The following is a 23,990-nucleotide window of genomic DNA, read 5'->3' as shown; positions in this document are numbered from 1 at the left end:
AATAACTTTTGCTCCATTGCTCATCTTGGGACCAATCTCACCTCTCGCCAATCTCATAGGTCTTGCTAGAACCTGCAACGAATTGTAAATATGATAAACACTACTGGTATTTAATACCCATGTATTATCACAAGAGTCTGATAAATGGAGACTGGTCATGAATGTACCTGAAGCTTCTCTAAGCTTTTATTTCACCCTCTCTGCAAGGTACTCTTTGTAGTTCCTCTTCCAATGCCCATCTTTGCCATAGTAGAAGCACTGGCATTTATTATATGCTAGGTCTTTCTTAGCAACCTTTGCTTTACTCTATATACCCTTGCCCTTCTTAAGGGACTTTTCTGTTAGGAATGAGTCGACACTAAGAGAGGGGGGGGTGTGAATTAGTGCAGTGGATAAAAGTGTCAGTTTAAAATATCTTCGTATGATAAAAACTGATTTCGATGAAAATTATTTCGGAGAGATGTTAACTTGTAAGTGTTTTTGTAACATAGTGAAAGTAGTAGGCAAGTTAAGTTATTTATAGTAAAGATAAATTGCTTAAATATAAATGCAAACCATTTTATATTGGTTCGGTCATTGTGACCTACATCCACTCTCGATTCCTCTTCCGTCGAGGCCACCGGCATCCATTAATAGTCTTCCTTCAATAGGCAAGACCAACCACCATTTTACAACTCAATTCTCCTTTTGACAGGCTCAGGAGAGAACCTTTATAAGTTTCACACCTCTCTTAGAATGAACTCTAAACTCTAAGAGGTGGAGGGGAACACTCAACACTTTTCAAACATTTTCAACTCTTTTTCATTAAGGATTCTTTCTCCCTTTCTACCTAATTCTTCCCATTCTAAGCAGGAAAGAGTAGGATATTTATAGGCCTCAAATGGATTCAAATTTGAAGCCCAAAATTCAAATCCCCGAGATTTCGGGGTACGGGCGGTACCACCGCCTACATTGGGCGGTACCACCACCAGCAGCCTAACACTTAGCAGTAGCACCACCCAATCTGGCGGTACTACTGCCTAGGAGAGTATATATGGGCGGTACCACCGCCCAGACTGGTGGTACCACCGCTTGACAGCATCGGAGACTAGGTTTTTCGAGTTTTCCAACTCACATGCAGCTCCACCGCCTATTCTGGCGGTGCCACTACTTGACCCAACTTTTGGGTCACTGAATGTGCCTCCCAATGAGCCCAAATCAGTCCTAGTTAAGGCCCAATAGGCCTCTAATTGAGTTAGCATGATTACACCAAAAGCTATCTCAATTAGCCTCCTAAACTACTTCGTACTTAGACATATGATTATAAAGCATGAATCCTTTGTCCGACATGTCATTGGTTCATCCAGCACTCATCCGATCCTTTAGCGCATCGTCCTCTTTTTTGTAGCCTTTTGCCCAATCAGCATGTTGACCTCTACAACTCCGATCTCCTTGGCCCAATGTCCACTCCATCGGCCCGATACCAGAATTCACGACACGAGTCTTCTACCGACACGTCGACCGATCCTTCGACCCGATGTCCAATTTTCTGACATGTTCACTTCAACCCAATATGATTCTTCCTGCTTCAATCAATTTGTCTTTCCTTGATCGAAGCTAGTCCTGAATCACTCAAAAATGTAGATTAGATCACAAACTCATCAATTGATTTCATCATTAAAATCTGAAATTCAACAATCTCCCCCTTTTTTATGATGACAACCAATTGATGATGAAGTTAACCTTAACTCCCCCTATCAATATGCCATATTGATAGAACCTTGAATTCAAATCAAGACAAATTTAATCATGAAATCATTATGAGTCTAAGCAATATAAAATCATGCATAATCAATTTTTCAATACATTATTCTATGCATGATCATCCACATAACTTCTCCCCCTTTGTTATCAACAAAAAGGAGAAGTGCAACTAGCAAGTTTTTGATATATAATTTCAAATCATTGAATAATTTCATTATTTCATATATCATTATGCAAGCTAGTAATTTTCTTTCTTCTCTTTTGAGAAGTGCAATTTTGTGCTTCCTTTGCAAAGTGCAAGCTAGCAAAATTTCATATTATTTTACAACATACAAGCTAGCAACAATTTTGAGTTTTACAAATTTGTAAATTTTGCTAGATATGAAACTTAGCATGTTTGCTTTTCTTTACGATGTTCAAACTAGCAAGTTTTTGAATACGAGATAGTAAATAGCAAGTTTAGAACATGCAAACTAGCAAGTTTTTCACATATGAAAGTTGACAAAATTTTTGCTTCTCTTAAGATTGCAAGCTAGCAAGATTTTGGTGATGTTCAAGAGAGCAAGTTCTTTCTTCTCTTTTGAGAAGTTTAAGCTAGCAATTTTGCTTCTACTTGGGATATGCAAGCTAGTAAGTTTTAGATATGCAAGCTAGTAAGATAGCAAGTTTTACTTAAAGTAAGCTAACAAATTTTGCACCATGCAAGCTAGCAAATTTTACATCATTTTAGAACATACAAGCTAGTTCTTTCTCCCCCTTTGTCATAGGCAAAAAGGATAATCATTCAACAATGCAAGTATTTGAAAGCATATCAAGTAAGTTTTACACCAATTTATCCAAGCTAGCAAAACTATCTCCCTTAATTCATAAAAAAAATTCTCATGTTATAATTCCAAAAATTCACAAGAAAAATCATGATGCATTTGACCAAAAAGATTATCGATTCATGCATTTGAATAAATATTTTTTAAACCATCATCACTTCAACTCATTCAATTTGTCAAATTAATAAAGTCACTTCCAAGAGATTCAAAATAAAATTAAGAGATTTATCAATCTCTCTAAATGCAATTGATTTCCTCTCTCTCCTTTGTCATTGTAAATAAGAAAGAAGAATTTGCAATGGTGCAATTTATTTCTTTCTTACATCAATGCTCTAAGCATCACATAAATACAAAGGTAATCATATGAAAATCATGACATAAAAGATATTAATATCAAATCATAAATGCCACAAGGCATTATTTATTTCAACAAATCTCTTTACTTTTTTTTTATAAATGACAAAAAGAAACATAGGAGATCAAATGATATAATATCTTGATTCATGCATAAGAAATCTCAAGTTATAAATCTCAAAAAATCAAGATAAAGCTCATTCAAATTCAAATCATCAAATCATCAAAATTACTTTCAAGAGATTCAAAATGACATAAATAACTTTATCAATCTCTTAGTGAAAAAATCGATAAGATAGAGAAAATGAAATTTTCAAGAAAAATATGTTTCTCTTTTTAGTTATTTCAATTCATGCGATTTATTTCATAGAAGCATGCCAAACATGCATCAACGTTTAAAACCAAAAAAGAACTTTCATTATGGCAAAGATCGATAATTCATAAATTACAAAAATCATTATGCATAATTTCGAAATATAAAACCATTAAACGTGATTTTAAATTATCATTATGCATCATTAAATCAGCAAGTATGATTTCATTAATCATAAAACATTTTTTAATGAAATCGAAAAGCAATACGGAAATCATTAAGATTTACATTAATGCTTTAAAAATACACATAGGATTTATCTTAAGCATTAGATTTAAGTCTAACATTTTGTTCCTTTCTCATAAAGCATGCAATTTTCATGATCATTTTCAAAATTACTAGAAGGATAAGCATGATTCCTAAATTTTTTTATTTTTATCGTGCAACTAAAAAAAATTATAAATAATTTTTTTAAACTAATTTAAGAATAACTCATTAAATGTATCATGTAATTTTGAAATAAAGCAAAGGAGTTTCGTTTGAATTGTTTACCTCATTGTCGAGAGTCATCAAAGCGAAGTTCATCGTTTCATCTTCATCGGTTTGCTCCTCATCATTGGATGAGCTCAATTCATCCGAAGGTACTTCCTTCTTCTTGCATTCATAACAAGTAGTTGTATTCATTTTAAGTTTATTTTTGTTATTTGATTATTGTTTTAAAAAAATTTTAAGCTTTATTGTGAGAAGTTCAAGTTTTAAAAAAATTTTAAGCTTTATTATGTTCACTCGACTAGTCTTCTAATGTTCTAAGTGCAAAATTCTTCCTTTTCTTTGGAAGGTAGTTCTTAAGCTCTTCATGACCGTTGCAAGTCATCTCATAGGTCATTAGTGACCCGATAAGTTCTTCGAGAGAAAAGTTATTTAAATCCTTAATCATTGGCCTCTTGAATGACCGTTACTTTAGAATCCTAATTTTTAGAAAGAGATCGTAAAATTTTGTTCACAAGTTCAAGCTTCGAAAAACTTTTACCAAGAGCTTTTAGATTATTGATGATACCCGTAAAACGGGTGCATATGTCTCTAATACTCTTGCTTTGTTCCATTTGAAATAACTCAAAATCATGCATTAAATATTAATTTTCGAATCTTTAACTCTACTAGTACCTTCGTGTGTGATTTCAAGAGTGTGCCAAATATCAAAGATCGTTTCGTAAGTAGAAACCCGATTAAACTCATTTTTGCTCAAAGCACAAAATAGAGCGTTCATAGCTCTAGCATTCAAAGAAAATGTTTTCTTCTCCAAATCATTCCATTCATTCATTGGAGCAGAAGACTTTTGAAAGTCGTTTTCAATGATATTCCATAAGTTTAAATCCAAGAAAAGCAAGAAAACTCTCATCCGAGTTTTCTAATAAGTGTAGTTCGTCCCATTGAAAATAGGAGGATGAATGATAGAAAACCCTTTTGAAATCCGGAAAGAGCCATTTCTCTTGGGTGTTAAACCAAATGAGAAATAATGTGACTCTGATACCAATTGTTAGGAATGAGTCGGCACTAAGAGGGGGGGGTTGAATTAGTGCAGCGGATAAAAGTGTCGGTTTAAAATATCTTCATTTGATAAAAATCAATTTCGAAAAAAATCATTTCAGAGATATGTTAACATGAAAGCGTTTTCATAAGGTAGTGAAAGTAGTAGGCAAGTTAAATAGTTTGCAGTAAAGATAAATTGCGCAAATATAAATGTAAACCATTTTATACTGGTTCGGTCGTCGTGACCTACATCCACTCCCGATTCCTCTTCCGTCGAGGCCACCAGCATCCACTAACGGTCTTCCTTCAATAAATAAAGACCAACAATCTTTTTACAACTCATTTCTCATTTTGACAAGTTTAGGAGAGAAACTTTACAAGTTTCATACCTCTCTTAGAATGAACTCTAAACTCTAAGAGATGGAGGGGAACACTCAACACTTTTTAAGCTTTTTCAACTCTTTCTCATCAAGGATTATTTCCCCCTTTCTACCCAATTATTGTCATTCTAAGCAAGAAAGAGTGAGATATTTATAGGCCCCAAATGAATTCAGATTTGAAGCCCAAAATTCAAATCCCCGAGATTTCGGGGTACGAGCGGTACCACCGCTTGCAACCTAACACTAGGCGGTACCACCGGCTAGTTTTGCGATACTACCACCTGAGAGACCATGTCTGGATGGTACTATAACATCCCTCATTTTTGAAAATTTTATATGGGCCTATTTGTAATGTAGGGACATAAATGTAAATATTAGAAATGTGATATGATTTGTGAAAGATTCATATTAAGTTTTTTTTTTAAAAAAAATGGTGAACCTAGTACATTGGTGGTAGAATAATAGATGATGTGAATGGAGATATTTGATGTATGAAATTATTCTGATAATCAAAAGAATTTCTGGAGATCAACTACAAGAATGGCAAGGATAAATTTACCAATAAAAATACGATTGGAAATGAATCAGAAAGTGATAACAAGAGGGTCAAGACATTTGGATTTGAAAAGAGAAATCACACAAAAGACTCGATCCTGTGTAAGATGCAAGTTGAATTATGAAACAAGTTTGTGTTTTCAAGTGACTTGAGTCTATTTTACTTATGTAAAGTAGGATCATAAATTAAAAGACTGCCCTTTAGAATAAAAAGAATGAGTCACTACCTCCTAAATCATCAGCCCATTATTAGAACCCTTGCAGATTCTAAACTTCGGGTTGATCTCTTTAGGGGATCGGCCTCCTTAGAACTCTATAGGAGTTCCTCCCTTGGAGTTGCTGCTCAAAAGCTACAGAAAAGATTCATCTATTGCTTATGAAAAGAATAGGAATACATGGCTATTTATAGGGCTTATAAACCCTAACTCCAAATAAGACTCCTACTAAAGACTCTTATTTCTAACCAACTCCTAATAGGACTCCTACTCAAGACTCCTATTCTTTTACAACTCCTAATTCTTCTCTAAGAAACAACCTCCTAACCCTAGCCGACCTCTTCACCTCTTTAATAGGGGTCGACTTAAGTAGGTTTTACATGAATGTTCCTCTCAATTAGGACTCTCTTAGCTAGAGTCCTAACAGACTCGCCCTCTTCAAATCAACTTTGTCCTCGAGGCTGCCGATTCATGAATTCAGGGAATTTGATCTTTAAGTCATCATAGTTCTCCCAAGTGGCATCTTCTGTTGGTAGGTTCACCCATTGTATTAGCACTTTAGTAGTGGGTCATCGTCATCGAGTCAAGATCTGTCGATCAATAATGGCACTAGGTTGAGTCTGGAGTTCTCCTTGGGTAGTCATATTTGATGGGTGGCATTGGGTTGTCTCCAAACACCTATTTACAACTTCCGTCTGACCGTCAGTTTGTGGGTGATATACCATACTCCTTTTTAATTTAGTACCTTGTATATGGAATAACTTTGTTCAAAATCTACTTGTGAAGCTGCAAGTAGAATTTGTCACAAGCACAATGCGCCCCTTATTGTGTAATTCTTTTGAGTCCCAATTGTAATGAGCCATGGAGCTTGGTGCTTCCTTCAATTTTTTTATGATCTTACTGGTCTTTGAATCTTCCTACCATTCCATCTTAATATCCTCAAGAAAGTCGCTGGTCGGTAGTGAATCGGCCGAAAATTTAGCTTGCTCGGGTAGCCGCGAAAGCGCATCTGCAATAACATTCTCTTTCCCATTTTTGTAAGTTATTTCATAATCAAATCCAAGAAGTTTTGTTACCCATTTTTGCTCTGCAGGGGAAGATATCTTTTGCTTCAAGAAATATTTTAGGCTTTTATGGTCAGTCTTGATTTGAAAGCATCACCCGATTAAGTTCGATCTCCACCTTGTTGCTGCGTGCACAATGGCGAGCATCTCCTTATCATACGTTGACATGTTTTGATGGGAGGTAGATAATGTCTTACTAGTGTATGTAAGTTGTCGACCATCTTGCGTGAGAACGTCTCCAATACCAATTCTAGATGCATCGACCTCAATGATGAAGGGTCGGCTGAAATATGATAGTGATAGCGCTGGCATCATCGTCATGGCTACCTTAAGTTTGTTGAAGGCAGCGGAGGCTTTGTCCAACCATTGGAAGGTATCATTTTTTAGTAGAGAAGTGAGCGGTGTACTGATCTTTCCATAGTTTTTCATAAACTTGCTGTTGTAGCCTGTTAAACCGAGAAAGCCACGTAGCTATTTTATGTTCTTCGGGGTTGGCCAGTTCTACATTGCTTCTATTTTAGAGAGGTACACTATCATACCTTCCTCTAATATGATATGCCCAAGATATTCTACCTTTTGTTGAAGAAAGCAAAAATTCATAGTGGTCGTTGTGTGTTCGAAAGGCGGTTTTCGGTTTGTCTTTTTCGCACACTCGTATTTGATGATACCCGGATCGAAGGTCTAGCTTTGTGAAGATTTATGCTCCCTTTCATCTAGTAATTCATCTACTACTAGAATAGGGTATTTATCCTTGATGGTTATGCCATTGAGAGCTCGGTAATCAACTTATATTCGCCATGTTCTGTCCTTCTTGCGTACAAGTAGCACCGGTGAAGAGTAGAGGCTGTAACTTGACTGAATAACTCCTATTTCAAACATCTCTTTTATAATCTTTTCTATTTTATATACTGATATGGCTGAGTATTTGCTGGAGGTTTGTCTGGAAGAATCGTTATATAATGATCATGTCGACGGGTAAGAGGTAGGTTGTGCGGTTCGTCAAATATATCTGAAAATTCAGCAAGCAAAGGAAGTAAGTTTGGATCTTCAAATTCTATTGGTTCTCCCTTAGTTTACTGCTCAAGTTGTACCAAAAATCCGCTGCATACTTTATGCAAAACCTTCTCCATTTATTGTGTGCAAATCATCGTTACGTCGCCCCCATGTTTCCCGTGCAGTATCACCTGTTTCTCCTTACTATAAAATTTCAAAATTAGTTGTATAAAATTTCAAGAAACATCACTTAATGTTGTCACCCATTTAATTCTGAGCATGGCCTCATGATCATCAAGAGGGACGAGGAAGAAATATGCAATTATCTCTTGGTCCTGCAACAACAATTTCACTCGCGGGTGCCTACGATCATACTTCAAAATCCATCCGTCGGCAACCTTAACGTCAAACCTGTTGCAATTCTTGATAGGTAAGGTCATCCGAACAACAACTTTACTATTTTGGAAGTTATTAGTATTGCTTGTGTCGATGAGAACAATGATCAGTTGTTGTTTGAGAAGGCCTCCAACTTTCATCATTTGCGGGTTTAAGTAGCCGGCTAGTACATGTACCGTAACTTTGATCGATTGTGGCTCTTCTTCTGCATCTTCTTCTTCATGTTCAAAGCTCTCTTCTGGATGTTCAATGACCTCTTCTTCTACTGGTTCAATTATAAGAAGTCTCCCTTTACTACAACGATGCTCACTGCTCCATGGCTCATCGCAATGCCAACATAACCCCTTCATATATCGCTCCCGAAGCTCTTCTCTTATTAACCTCTTTTGTGTAGGGACTCAGTCGATAGTAGGGGGGGCTAAGGGCTTCAATATTGCTGATTGAGGAGTGACCCTAGTCCTCTGAGCTTCATGGTTCAATTTCTCCTCTCGATGTCATGCGAAAGATATGGCTGCCATAAGCGTGTACGGTTGTCACGCTTTAACTTCTCCCCGGATCTCTAGCTTCAAGCCCTCAATGAAGGTCCCCAATAGCTGTTTTTGAGACCAATCATGAGTTTAATTTGATAACCTTTCAAGCCTAGTTTGGTACTCTTCAATAGTGGAGGTTTGTCGGATCTTTGTTAATTGTCCATCAATATTCTCGTAATCGGTTGGTCCGAAGCGGATCAGCAATCCTTCTTTGAATTATCGCCATGAGAGGATTCCATTAGTGTATTTAAACCAGTCAAACTATTGTAGGGTATCCCCTTCAAGATGTATAGCCATAATTTTCACCATAGATGCATATGTGATTTTGTGGTACCAAAAATATCGCTCCACGTGCGAGATCCAACCAATCGGGTCTCCTTCTTCCCAACTAGGGAAGTCCACCCTCATGCATGGATAATTGGGGCCGGTCATAGAGCCTCCTCTCCCTTGGAAGTCATCTCTTCAGGCTTGGTGCGATTGGGTAAAGCTGTCTCCTTGATGTGATTTCTTCAGGCTTAGTGGTCGGCCCAATCTGAGTTCGGTAAAGAGCGTCCGAATCTTGTCCTTCATTTACGCCTCGAATGTTGAATCTCGGATTTTGATGATGGCGTCAATTGTCATTTGTTATCTAATCCATATGTTGAGATAAGTGTGTAGGATTAACTACGATGAAAGCAAGACATGTAGCAGAAGTTGCACCGGAGTCAAGACTATAATCAAGTTGGGGGTTCGAGAGTTCGACGGAAGTCCGGACGGTCGTCGGAGGTTCTACGAGAACAAATCCAAGAAGTCTAGGAGATTGCCAAAGAAGCTCGTTGGAACTTGCTAAGTGGATCATCGCAAGTCCAGGAGTTTGCCGTAAGTCCACCGGAGCATCGCCGAAGGTTCGTCGGATGTTCGCCGGAAGTTCGCCGGAAGAAGCGATTGACGCACCGGAGCAAGTTGCAGTAAATGCCTTAAGAAATTCGTAGTTAGCACAATGATTAAGTTAGAAATAGGATGTGATCCCATTAACTTAATCTTGGGGAAATTGGGCCCTTGAAAGACCCAAATTGGGCCGAATGGATCAGCCCATTCGGACCCAGATTACTTGGCTAGAGGTGTCACCGCTTGGGTCGGCGGTGGCACCGCCCAGGGCTCAGTCTCCGAGCTCTGGCTGAGCGGTGCAACCACCCCAATCAGGCAGTGGCACCGCCTGAGCTCGGTCTCCAAGCTTTTGCAGGAGGTGCAACCGCCCCTGACAAGAGGTGGCACCGCCTAGAGGCTCAATCTTCGAGCTCTGCCAGGCGGTGTAACCATCCTAGTCAGGCGGTGCAACCGCCAGACCCCGGAATTCCGGGAATTTATAGTTTTGAGCTCAGAATTCAAACTGGGTTGGGGCCTATAAATACCCCACCCTTTCAGAAATGGCAGAGAAACCAAAAACCACTGAAATCCTGATCTTACTCTATGTTTTTTAGAGCTCAAAAAGTATTGTATGAGTTAAAAGTTCACCTTCCTCTTTTCTTCCAAGTTTTGATTTATCAAGAGAGGAAAGAAAATTCTAAAAGGGTTGTCTCCTAAGCCCGTCAAAAAGAGTGAAACTGTAAAAGGGTGGTTGGTCTTCGCCTATTGAAGTAAGGCCTCTAGTGGTCGTCGGTGACCTTATCAATGGAGGAAGCCAGAAGTGGATGTAGGTCAAGATTGACCTCATCGTTGTAAACCACTCTAAATCTCGGTTTGCATTTACTTTGAGCATATTGTCTTTACTGCAAACCTCCTCAATAGCTTACTACCTTCTGCGCATTTACGATCGTGTTTCAAGTTCAGAATTTTTCGAATCGACGTTTAGACGTAAATCAGTTTTATCATACGAACATCATATTTCAGTTTAAGCTTACATTCTAATTTCCATCACAACTTCAAGCTGCCTTCATAGACTTGCTTTAACTGCATCTTACTTGATTATAAGTTAAAGTGATTTATGAATCGGATTTTCTATCGAAATCACTCTTATCGTACAAACACGATTTTAATCGTCGAAAGTTTTCCGCTGCACTAATTCACCCCCCCCCCCCCCCCCCTCTTAGTGCTCTTGATCCTAACAATTGGTATCAAAGCAGGGTTAACTCTCAAATAGATTAAAACCCAAGAGAGATGGCATACGTCGAATACCAAGAGGGCCATTCTATTACACGTCCACCCATGTTCAATGGGACGGACTACACCTATTGGAAGACCCGAATGAGGATCTTCCTTATTTCAATGGATTTTGAACTTTGGAATCTTGTCGATAATGGATTTTCGAAGTCTTCTCTTCCAATGATTGATTGGAATGAATTGGAGAAGAAGACTTTCGCTCTTAATGCAAAGGCTATGAATGTCTTATTTTGTGCGGTTGATAAAAATGAGTTTAATCGTGTTTCGATTTATGAAACCGCGTTTGATATTTGGCATACACTCGAAGTGACTCATGAAGGCACAAGTAGAGTGAAAGAGTTAAAAATCAATCTTTTGATACATTCTTTCAAACTTTTCCGAATGAAACCGAGCGAGACTATTGGCGACATGTACACCCGTTTCACGGATGTCGTCAATGGTCTAAAAGGACTCGGCAAAAGTTTTTCAGATTTTGAGCTAGTAAATAAGATTCTAAGATACCTTCCTAAGAGTTGGGACCCTAAAGTCACTGCTATTCAAGAGGCTAAAGATTTAAACAACTTCCCTCTTGAAGAACTTATCGGGTCATTAATGACCTATGAAATGACATGCAAGGCTCATGAAGAGCAAGAAGACATCCTTCCAAATAACAGGAAGGATATGGCACTTAGAACTTTAGATGACCACTTAAGAGAAAACTCAAGTGATGAGGACTGTGACGATGACTTGGCACTTCTAACAAGGAAATTTAAAAAATTCATTAAGACAAACAAGTTTAAAAATGGCACAAAAAATAAACTTGAACGCAAAAAAGACCAAGTTATTTGTTACGAGTGCAAAAAGATGGGACACTACAAAAGTGATTGTCACCAAGCCAAGAAGAAAACATCAAAGAAGAAGGCGCTCAAAGCAACGTGGGATGACTCGAGCGCGTCCGAAGAAGAGGAGTCCAACACCGAGCAAGTTGCTCATTACACCTTAATGGCCATTGGAGAGGAGGTAACAAATTTAATTGATGCAGATTTATCATTTGATGAGTTATTAAATGCCTTCCATGACTTATTTGATAAATGTAAGATTATTAGTAGAAAATATAAATTGCTAAAAACGGAGCATGATAGTCTTACTTGTAATTTTGATAAGTTAAAAACTGAATATCATGATAGTTTAGGTTCTTGTATAAAATGTCATGATCTAGAAACTATCCAAAAGGAAAACTTGCTACTTAAGGACACCTTAAAAAAATTCGAGGTTGGTAGCAAGTCTTTGAACATGATCCTTACAAACAAGGGTCACGTTCCCAAAAGAAGTGGAATCGGATTTGTGAGAAATCCTCACCAAAATCCAACCACCTTCATAAAAGGCCCCATCCTACATGTTCGACACCAAAGCAAATGCAACTTTTGTTGTAACCATAGACACAAAACGCATTTTTGTCCATACAAGAAAATTAATCCGAACAAATTAATTTGGGTTCCTAAAGGAACCATGATAAACTCTATGCAACATGATAAACGATGTTGATCAGTTTTTGAGGCACCCAAAAGTAAATAGGCACCTAAAAATTATCCTTTCTTATAGAGACATTCACCATCACAAGCTAGGAGTAAGACATGGTACCTTGATAGTGGATGCTCAAGGCATATGACCGGAGATCCATCTCAATTCTCTAAGCTCACTAGCATAGACGAAGGCTATGTCACCTTCGGAGACAACAACAAGGGTAAAATCATTGGCAAAGGAACCATAGGTAACAAATCCAACTTCTTTATTGAAGATGTTTTGTTAGTTGATGGTTTAAAACATAACCTCTTGAGTATTAGTCAATTGTGTGATAAAGGATATATTGTCAAATTCGAATCTAATGCTTGCATCATTGAAAAACCACACAAAAACACATCTATGATTGCATTAAAACATAATAACGTATACACCATTAATATCAATGATCTTTGCAATGAAGTATGTTTCTCAGTTTTGAATGAGGATGCATGGCTTTGGCATAGGAGATTAGGTCATGCTAACATGAAACTAATCACTCAAATATCATCCAAAGAACTTGTACGAGAAATTTCTCACATCAAGTTCATCAAAGATAATGTGTGTGATGCTTGTCAATTAGGAAAATAAATTAAGTATAGTTTCAAATCTAAGAATCAAATAAGCACATCTAGGCCCTTACAATTGATCCATATGGACTTGTTCGGACCAATCTCTACATCAAGCCTAGGAGGTAGTAAATATGTCTTCGTCATTGTAGATGACTATAGTAGATACACATGGACTTATTTCTTGAAACATAAAAATGAATGCTTTAGATATTTCACCAAGTTTTGTAAACTTGTTCAAAATGAAAAGGGTTTTATGATTTCATCAATTCGAAGTGATCATGGTGGTGAATTTCAAAACCGTGATTTCCAAGAAATTTGTGAATCTAATGGATATAACCACAACTTCCCTACTCCAAGAAATCATCAAAAAAATGGAGTAGTAGAAAGAAAGAATAGAAATTTACAAGAAATGGCAAGAACCATGTTGAATGAACATAGCCGACCCAAATATTTTTGGGCCGAAGCCGTAAACACTGCATGCTATATTTTGAATAGAGTTTTAGTAAGACCCTTACTCACCAAAACTCCCTATGAGTTGAGGAATAATCAAAAACCCAATGTTTCATATTTTAAAGTTTTTGGGCGTAAGTGTTTTATATTGAATGAAAATTATGCCTTAGGAAAATTTGATGCTAAATCCGATGAAGGAATTTTTCTTGGTTATTCTTCGGTTTCTAAAGCTTTTCGTATCTTCAATAAAAGGACTTTAATTATAGAAGAATCCATTCATGTTGTTTTCAATGAGATTTCCGAAATCAAGAAAAATGACTTTGATGATGATGTTAATTTCAATTCTTTGAATTTGAATGAAACCCCTTCTCCAACTAGCAACTTGGATGCATCAATTTCCGAAACATCCTTACCCAAGGATTGGAAGTCTGTAGATGCTCATCCTAAGGAGCTAATCCTAGGAGACACATCTAAGGGGGTTCAAACACGTTCATCTCTTAAAAATTTCTGTGCCAATGCCGCTTTTCTCTCCCAAATTGAACCTAAATGTATTGACGAAGCCATGAAAGATGATTCATGGATTATCGCAATGCAAAATGAGTTAAATCAATTTGAGAGAAATGAGGTATGGAAGCTTGTTCCTTGGCCAAATGACCATTTAGTTATTGGTACTAAATGGGTCTTTAGAAACAAGCAAGATGAATATGGTATCATGGTTAGAAACAAGGCTAGATTAGTGGCCAAAGTTTTCAACCAAGAAGAAGGTATCGATTATGAAGAAACCTTCGCTCCTGTGGCTAGATTAGAAGCCATAAGGATGCTCCTTGACTATGCTAGTAATAATAATTTTAAGTTGTTTCAAATGGATGTTAAAAGCGCTTTTCTTAATGGCTTTATTTCTGAGGAAGTTTATGTTGAACAACCTCCCGGATTTGAAAATAATAGCCTCCCTAATCATGTATTTAAATTAACCAAAGCTCTCTATGGTTTAAAACAAGCCCCAAGGGCTTGGTATGATAGACTAAGTACTTTTCTTATTGAAAATAATTTTACAAAAGGCAAGGTCGATACTACATTGTTTATCAAGAACTTTGAAAATAATTTTCTCATTGTTCAGATTTATGTTGATGATATTATCTTCGGTTCTACGAATGAATCTCTTTGTGAATCTTTTGCTAAAACCATGAGTCTCGAATTTGAAATGAGTTTGATGGGAGAATTAACCTTTTTCTTGGGCTTACAAATTAAGCAACTAAGCAATGGCATCTTTATTAGTCAAACTAAATATGCTTTAGATCTACTGAAAAGATTTAATATGGATAGCTCAAAAGCTATTAACACCCCTATAAGCACCTCCACTAAGTTAGAAGTTGATGAAAGTGGATAAAGATTTGATCAAAAAACTTATAGGGGTATGATAAGAAGTTTACTTTACCTCACTGCAACTAGACCAGATATCATGTTCAGTGTAGGACTTTGTCCTAGGTTTCAATCGAACCCTAAGATATCTCATCTCAAAGCGGTTAAAAGAATACTTAGATATCTTAAAGGTACCACAAATTTAGGATTATGGTATCCAAAATAAGAAAATCTAGGATTATGCTGATGCGGATTTTGCTGGGTGTAGACTAGATAGAAAAAGCACATCAGGAACATGTCAATTTTTGGGACATTCCCTTGTTTCCTGGTCATCTAAGAAACAAAACTCGGTTGCACTATCAACAACCGAAGCTGAATATATTGCAGCTAGTGCATGCTGTGCATAAGTTGTGTGGATGAAAAACACCTTAGAAGATTATAAAGTCTATCTTAAAAACATTCCCATTAAATGTGATAACACGAGTGCAATATGTTTAACAAAGAATCTCATTCAACACTCAAGAACAAAATATATTGATATTAGACATCACTTTATACGAGATCATGTTACTAATCATGATGTAATCATAGAGTTTATAGATACTAAGCATCAACTAGCTGATATTTTTACAAAACCTCTAAGTGAAGAACAATTTGATTTCATAAGAAGAGAATTAGGAATATTGATGTGTCTAAATGCATAAATTTGTTAAAATTTCTTTTCATACTTTATTGATTGAATGATCAAATCACTTAATTATCATTACATGCCTAAAATCACATGCTGAAAATTAAAATAAAAATTTCCATAACAATGAGCATGTATTCATGATTATAGTCTTGTCCGATTGTATGAAAGTGTTAAATTAACATTTCAGTTCCAATCGGATTTTATGAATACATTATTCTCTTTTGGACTTAATAAACATATGTCACTTATAGTTTGATTCACATCATTGATTTTTGACAAATTGAATCATCTAGCAAATGTATACCTTTTAGACTTATCATGTGAAAAATATTCTCCTTGAGAAATAGATTTGATGATTCCTTCTTATAAAAGGAAGAAATTCTTATGTGCAAGGATTTGATTCACATAAATATCCTAATCCTTGTAAAGCATGACTTAATATCCTATCGATTTGAACTATACAATTGGCTTTCCTCCTTCATGCAAAAAGATAATAACAAATGAAAAGGAAGAAGTTTTCACTTCATGTCATGTTCTTCTTGAGATGTTTGTATCCTATCACTCTATGTAGATAAATGACATGAACCTACTTATGGCATCGCACATATATTTAAAAGTTGTTTATATCATTCTCCTTTTTATTGATGACAAAGGGGGAGAAATATATGAATAGATGCTATAAATCCTATATTATGTTGAAAGAAGCAGATATATGTGTATTGATGCTATGCCATGCTTGCATCATCGAAAAAATATGAATTAATAATAACTATGATTGCCATATTAGCAATATGCCATGTTTGCATCAGGTTAAGATATCAAGAACTTGCATCGTAGTCCTACGTATTGATATCTTACCATGTAATGAAATGCTATGATTGCTAAAATACTTGAAATATGTGCATCGTGTTAAGATATCAAAATCTTACTTCGAAATTTTACATGTTGATATCTTACCAAATGATGAATTACTATCATTACTATAATTCACATTTGAAATTTGAAAATGGATGTCGAGTCTTGACATCATATATCATTTTCAGAGAGATAAATCATGATGGGAATCATGATGGGAGTATTGATAAGGTTAAATGATTTTAACTTATCAATATGTCTCTTGAATTCAAAGGCTTTGAATTCAAGAATGATTTATCTCAATTATGGCACATAGATAGGGGGAGTTAAGGTTAACTCTGTTATCAATTGATTGTCATCATCAAAAAGGGGGAGATTGTTGAATCTCGGATTTTGATGATGACGTCAATTGTCATTTGTTATCTAATCCATATGTTGAGATAAGTGTGCAGGATTAACTATGATGAAAGTAAGACATGCAGTAGAAGTTGCGTTGGAGTCAAGACTATGATCACGTTGGGGGTTCGAGAGTTCGACGGAAGTCCGGACGGTCGTCGGAGATTCTACGAGAACAAATCCGAGAAGTCCAGGAGCTTGCCAAAGAAGCTAGTTGGAACTCGCCAAGTGGATCATCGCAAGTCCAGGAGTTTGCCGGAAGTCCGCTGGAGCATCGCTGAAGGTTCGTCAAATGTTCGCCGGAAGCTCGCTGAAAGAAGCAATTGATGCACCGGAGCAAGTTGCGGTAAATGCCATAAGAAATTCATAGTTAGCACGATGATTAAGTTAGAAATGGGAGGTGATCCCATTAACTTAATCTTGGGGCAATTGGGCCCTTAAAAGACCCAAATTATGCTGAATGGATCAGCCCATTCAGACCTAGATTACATGGCCAAAGGTGGCACCGCCTGGGTCAGTAGTGGTACCACCCAGGGCTTAGTCTCCTAGCTCTGGCTAGGCGGTGCAACCGCCTCTAACAGAGGTGCAACCACCTGAGCTCGGTCTCCGAGCTCTGGCAGGAGGTTCAACCACCCCTGACAGGAGGTGGCACCGCTCAAAGGCTCAGTCTTCGAGCTCTACCAAGCGGTGCAACCGCCAAACCCCGGAATTCCCGGAATTGACAATTTTGAGCTCGGAATTCAAACTGGGTTGGGGCCTATAACAAAAAAACCAGTGAAATCCTGATCTTACTCTATGTTTTTGAGAGCTCAAAAAGTGTTGTATGAGTTAAAAGTTCTCCTTCCTCTTTTCTTCCAAGTTTTGATCTGTCAAGAGAGGAAAGAAAATTCTGTAAGGGTTGTCTCCTAAGCCCGTCAAAAGGAGTGAAACTGTAAAAGGGTGGTTGGCCTTCACCTATTGAAGGAAGGCCTCTAGTGGACGTCGATGACCTCATCGGTGGAGGAAGCCAGAAGTGGATGTAGGTCAAGATTGACCGAACCACTCTAAATCTCGGTTTGCATTTACTTTGAGCATATTATCTTTACTGTGAACCTCTGATATGACCCTAAAGTCTTATCGTAGGCTCTAATACCAAATGATAAGACCCTAAAGTCTTATCGTAGGCTTTGATACCAAATGGTAAGACTAAAGTCTTATCGTGGAAGAAAAGGGAGAAATGGGGATGATAATGATCGCTTCGAGGGGATCGGCCTCCTTGATCGCTTCGAGGGGATCGACCCTCCTTGATCACTTCGAGGGGATCAGCCTCCTAGGGTTTGTCCAAAGATAGAATAGTATTTTTCATTGATTACCGAAAAGAAGCAGTTACATCCCTATTTATAGAGTTCCACCCAGAGTTCATCAGGACTTGAACTCTAATAATAAATAAAAATTAAATAAACCTCTACTTGACTCTAACTGAACCAAATCGACTCAATAAACAACTGGACCAAACAGACTCAATAAATATTATACGAAAGCTTAGAAAAAGGGTCCTAACAGTTCCTCCCTCTTCAAATCAGCCTTGTCCTCAAGGTTGAGCAACATCAATCTATGAGAGCTTCTCTTTCAGCACTTTAGCCATAGACTATCTGTAACGCATCACAACCCGTTGATCAAGTAAGTATGATCTCCACTTTTTAATAGTGTAAGCAACAAGTCGGTCTTTCAATGTAGCAATCGTTGCATGAAACTTCTGGCCCTGTATAATCAATTTTATTTATGAACCTTTGCTATCACAATTGAAAATCCGTCCATCAACGATATTTACTTTGAATCTGTCATAGTCTTCAATGTGGTGGGCCAATTGGTCAACAGTCTCACTATCCATAAAATTATTAGTGCTACCAGTATCAATTAAAACTATAACAGGCTGATGTTCTAGAGTTTCGCCAACTTCCATAGTTTGCGGGTTAGAGTAGTCAGCTAATGCATGCATTGTATATATGGTAGGTCCAACATCTTCATTAGAATTTATACCTTCATGATCGGAGTCCACATTCTTAGCTTTCGGTTCCTCTCCAATTGGTTCAATCATCAGAAGTTGCCCTTGTTTACATCGGTGCTCCATACTCCATTTTTCATCATAATACAAACCCCTTGCTGATCTTTCCTTGCTAATTTTTTTCTCATGTAGATTTGCAAATGAGATCGCAGCTATCATAGTACGGGGTTGACGAGCCTTAACTTCACACCGGATCTCTGGAATAAGCCCTTCAATAAATGTGTCCAGAAGTTATCGGTTCGACCAATCTCTAGCTTGATTTGATAATCTTTCAAACCTACTCTGATATTCTAACATTGTAGAAGTTTGATGAATTTTGGCGAGCTGGCAATCAACATTCTCATATTCGGATAGGCCAAAGCGAACAAGAAGCCCTCTTTTGAACTGCTCCCATGAAGGAACTCCGTGGAAAGTTTCATACCAATCGTACCACTGGAGTGCATCTCCCTCGAGCTGGATTGAGGCCACTTCTACCTTGGATTCTTCTGGGGTTCTGTGAAAACGGAAAAAAATTTCTACATTAGAGATCCAATTGGTCGGATCTCCATCTTTCCATCTCGGAAATTCTATCTTCATGTGTGAGTAATTTGTGTCACAATCTTGGGGCCCTTTTTCTGTATTTTCATATCTGTGCAACGTAGAACTTGAGCCCCCATTTTGTTGAAATTTGCTAAGGCTCACCAGTAGGCTCTTTTTGAAATCATTAAGTGTTTCTTGCAGTCGGTTCTCAATTCTGATTTCCAATGCTTCTATTTGTGCTTTCACCGAGTTATCAATGGCCATTGTGTAAGACTGCAAATCTGTAATCTCAACTCCTGTTTTTGGTGTCGGTCAAGGGCATCAATACTATCGATGCGAAGTTGCCGAGGAGGTGGATGCCAAGGGTAGTGCTGCAATCGCTGCGTTGGAGGAAGAGTAGCTGCCCTGTTTCTATCGCTACGTGAGGTGAGAGCGCCGGGGTTGGAAGGCGACTGCGTTGATGTGGTTGCAGTTGCTATGACCCAAGGGCGATCGCCGAGCAATGGGGTTGAGGCAAGGCAGCGTACTTGTTGCGGTTGCTGCTTTCGCTGTTGGAGGGCGGCTGCTGCAGAACGAGGGGTTGGTTGTTGGCCGGGAGCGACGACGGTGGTTACAATCGGCGGCTGCGGCAGCAGAGGGTGCCACTATTTTTGTTGCTGCGTACTCTGTTTTTGTCGTACCACCGAAGGAGTTGGCCGGAAGGATCACGAGCAGTTGAGGAGAAGGCTGCGGTGACTGGCAGCAGTGGTGGTCGTTGGCCGGAGTGCAGCGTTGGCGGTGGAGAAAAAGGCAGCGAGCGTCGTCGCTGGCCGGGAAGTTGCGATGCTGGAGATGGGAAACAGGGTGCTCTATTTCTATCGCACCACAGCCGGAGCCGCTAGCGATGCTGGCAATGGCGGTGCGGCGGTGATCGTGCGGCCGAGAAGCAGCGATAGCGGTGGAGAAGGAGGAGTCGACGGCTGTAGAAGGCTTCGAGCCATGTATTCGGGCATTGGGCCAAGAAGAGAATATATTACGCCAAGGATATCGGAGTTACATAGGTCAATTAGCCGATTGGGCAATAGGCCACAAAAGTGGATGATGCGTCGAAGAATCGGACGAAGCGTCGTTAGACCAATGACATGCCGGACAACATGATTCATGCTTAGTAATAATTGTCTAGATCGAAGTGTGTTTTTACATGTATAAGATTAACTATGATAGCAAGGCATAAAGTAAAATGAAGTCCTAGAGTCAAGAATGCGATTTCATTGGGAGTTTGAGAGTTCGTGAGAAGTTCTAACGGAACTAATCGAGAAATCCAGGAGCTAGCCAAAGAAGCTTGTCAAAACTCACCAAGAAGATCGTCGTGAAATCCAAGAGCTTACCGGGAGTCTGTTGGAACATTGTCGAGAGATCGTCGGAAGTTCGCTAGAGGATCACCGGTAGAAACTAGACTTATGGACTTGTTTAGCTTAGGAAATGTCTTAGAATTCATAGTTAGCATATAATTGGGATTGGAATTGGGCCAACTCAATTAGGAGCCAATTGAGCCCATGTAAGAACTGTGTTGGGCCCACTAAAAAGGCCCAAACAATGATCCAAGAGGTGGCACCATCATGGCATAGTCTCCGAGATTGTGTCAGGCGGTGGTACCGCCGGTCTAGGTAGTGGTACCACCCAGACACAGCCTCCGAGAGGCTGTATTGTTAGGATCAAGAGCGACACTAAGAGGGGGGTGAATTTGTGCAGTGGAAAACTTTTCGAATTCGAAAGACTTTATTTTAAATTAAAATCGATTCCGACAAAAATGATTTTGATTCAATCCGTTTCGGAGAGAATTTGAACTTGAAAGCTTTTTCATAAAACTGTAAGAGCATATTAAGGAGATTTGTAGTAATGTAAATTGCACAAATGAAAAGCATCGATTTCGTAAAATCTTCGTATGATGAAAACTGATCTCGGAAGGTGTTTACTTGAAAGCATATGTGAGACGTAGGCATAATAAAAGCATAGTAAGGAGGAGAGGTAGTTTGCTATAAAAGTAAATTGCTCAAAGTAAATACAAACCGAGTTTTAGAGTGGTTCGGTCAATATGACCTACATCCACTTTCGGATTCCTTCTCTGATGAGGTCACTAGCATCCACGAAAGGCCTTTCTTTAATAGGTGAATACTAACCACCTTTTACAACGCTTTCTCCTTTTCACGAGTTTAGTAGAGAACCCTTATAATTCTCACACCTCTCTTGAATGATCTCAAAACTTAGAAAGGGAGGAGGAGGACTCTAGCACTTGTTTACAACACTTTTTCACCCCAACAACTCAAGATTATCTTAATTCTTTCATGCCCTTTTATATAGAAAAGGATGGGGTTTTTATAGGCCCTAACGACTTAAAAAATGGAGCCAAAAAGTGTTTAATCCCAAATTTATGGGGTCCTGACGGTACCATCGCCTAACACCTAACACTGGGCAGTACCACCGCTTGACAGAGTCAGAGACCGAGCTCTAGCGATACCATCGCCTGACTGGGGTGGTACCACCGCTGGTAGCAATAACTATCGGCGGTACCACCGCCCAAACCACTTGGGAGATTGGGTCTTCTGGGTAGTGCCACCGCCGGCTATGTTTTCAAGGGCTGATTGGGCTACTCAATCCAGCCCAAATTAGCCCTGTTAAGGGCCCAATTGGCTCCTAATTAAGTTAGTGGGATTACCTCCCAATCCTAACTTAATTTACACTCTAACTGCAATAATTAATATATGGTCACAGCACTTCTTATTCTGGTGCATCAATTGCTCTTCCGGTGAGCTTCCGGCATTCATCCGACAAACATCTGACGAACTCTCGGCAATGCTCCGGCAGACTCCCAGCAAGCTCCTAGACTTTACGACGATCTTTTTGGCAAGTTCTGATGAGCTTCTTTGGCAAGCTCTTGGACTTCTCGGTTGGTTCCAACAGAACTTCCGACGAACGTTCGGACTTCTAACGAACTCTCGAACTCCCAACGTGATCTCGATCTTGACTCTGGCACAACACTTGCTTTATGTCTTATTGCTATTGGAGTTAATCCTGAACACCTTTCTCAACATATAGATTAGATCAAACAAATTATAATTAACTTTATAATCAAAATCTAAGATTCAATAATCTCTCCCTTTTTTATGATGACAATCAATTGATTGATGATGGAGTTAACCTTAACTCCCCTATCTATATGTCATACTTGAGAAAAGACACTCTTGATTTTAGAACCTTTAAATTCAAGTATCAAACTGATAAGTTAGATTTATTTAAACTTATCAACATACACATCATGATTACTATCATGATCTAACATTCTCTAAATGAAGTCAAGGCATGACATCCATTTTCAAGTATGATATTTCAAATATGAAAGATGACAAAGATAGCAATTCATCACTCTATGGCAAGATATCAATTGTAAAATAGCAAGTTAAGCTCTAGATATCTTATCATAATAAAGAAAATTTATTAAGCAAATATTTCAAGTATATATGATGAAATATATTGCATATATTTGTCATCAATTTACCACATTTTGGTATTATTTCTCCCCCTTTGTCATCAACAAAAAGGAGAACGATTCAACAATATAAGTGTGGTAAAAACTCATGTCACATTTCAATTTGTATACTAATCATGTTTCAAACATTTATGACATGGTATCATTCAAAAGTTCTTACATTAAAAGTTATAAATATTAAAGAGATAGCTTACATCAACTTCTCCTCTTGTTTCATCAAAACTTGGCATGAAGAAGGAAAGTAAGGAGGAAATCTATTAAGAACCAACTTGAATAATTTGAATGATTCAAATTATGAAATTAGGAAATCCATTAGGAAACTTGGCATGATTCAAACTTTGTGAAATAATTTGAATCAAGTCAAAAACGATAAAAGAGTTTCATTAAATCATGCTTCAATTTTCAAAAGGATCAAGATATTCATGTGAAATCAAATCAACTCCAATTGTTAGGATCAAGATATTCATGTGAAATCAACTCCTCACTCTTGCAAGTGTTCATCTCATACTAAAAATTTATCTTTCAAGGATCAAGATATCCATTTATAAAATTCATCTTTCATGAGAAGACTAAGAAGCGTCATATGAAAAAGAAATTCATAAGTCAAATCCATTTCTCATTAAAAAAAAAATCACAAGAGATAAACCCGTGAGAGATGTATTTGTAAATGAAATCCATGAAGTGTTTAAGTGTATCAAAAATCATTAAGTGATAGAGCAAGGGTATGAAGTAAACTTGATACCAAGGAAGATAAAAATGAAATAAGTTCATAAAGCTCCATTTATGAAATACAAAAAGATAGTCCGAAAAATATATACATCAAATTCATGTATTTGGACAAATTAACATTCCTAACTCTCTTCTAATAAAATCATATTGTTCTTCACTTAATGGTTTCGTAAAGATATCGGCTAATTAATATTTCGTATCAATAAATTCTAAGATTACATCATGATTATTGACTTGATCTCATAAAGTGATGCCTAATATCAATATGTTTAGT

Source organism: Musa acuminata, chromosome BXJ1-2, assembly GCF_036884655.1.
Source record: "Musa acuminata AAA Group cultivar baxijiao chromosome BXJ1-2, Cavendish_Baxijiao_AAA, whole genome shotgun sequence".
In the NCBI taxonomy this organism is placed as follows: Eukaryota; Viridiplantae; Streptophyta; class Magnoliopsida; order Zingiberales; family Musaceae; genus Musa; species Musa acuminata.
Note: the sequence above shows the minus strand (reverse complement) of the source record.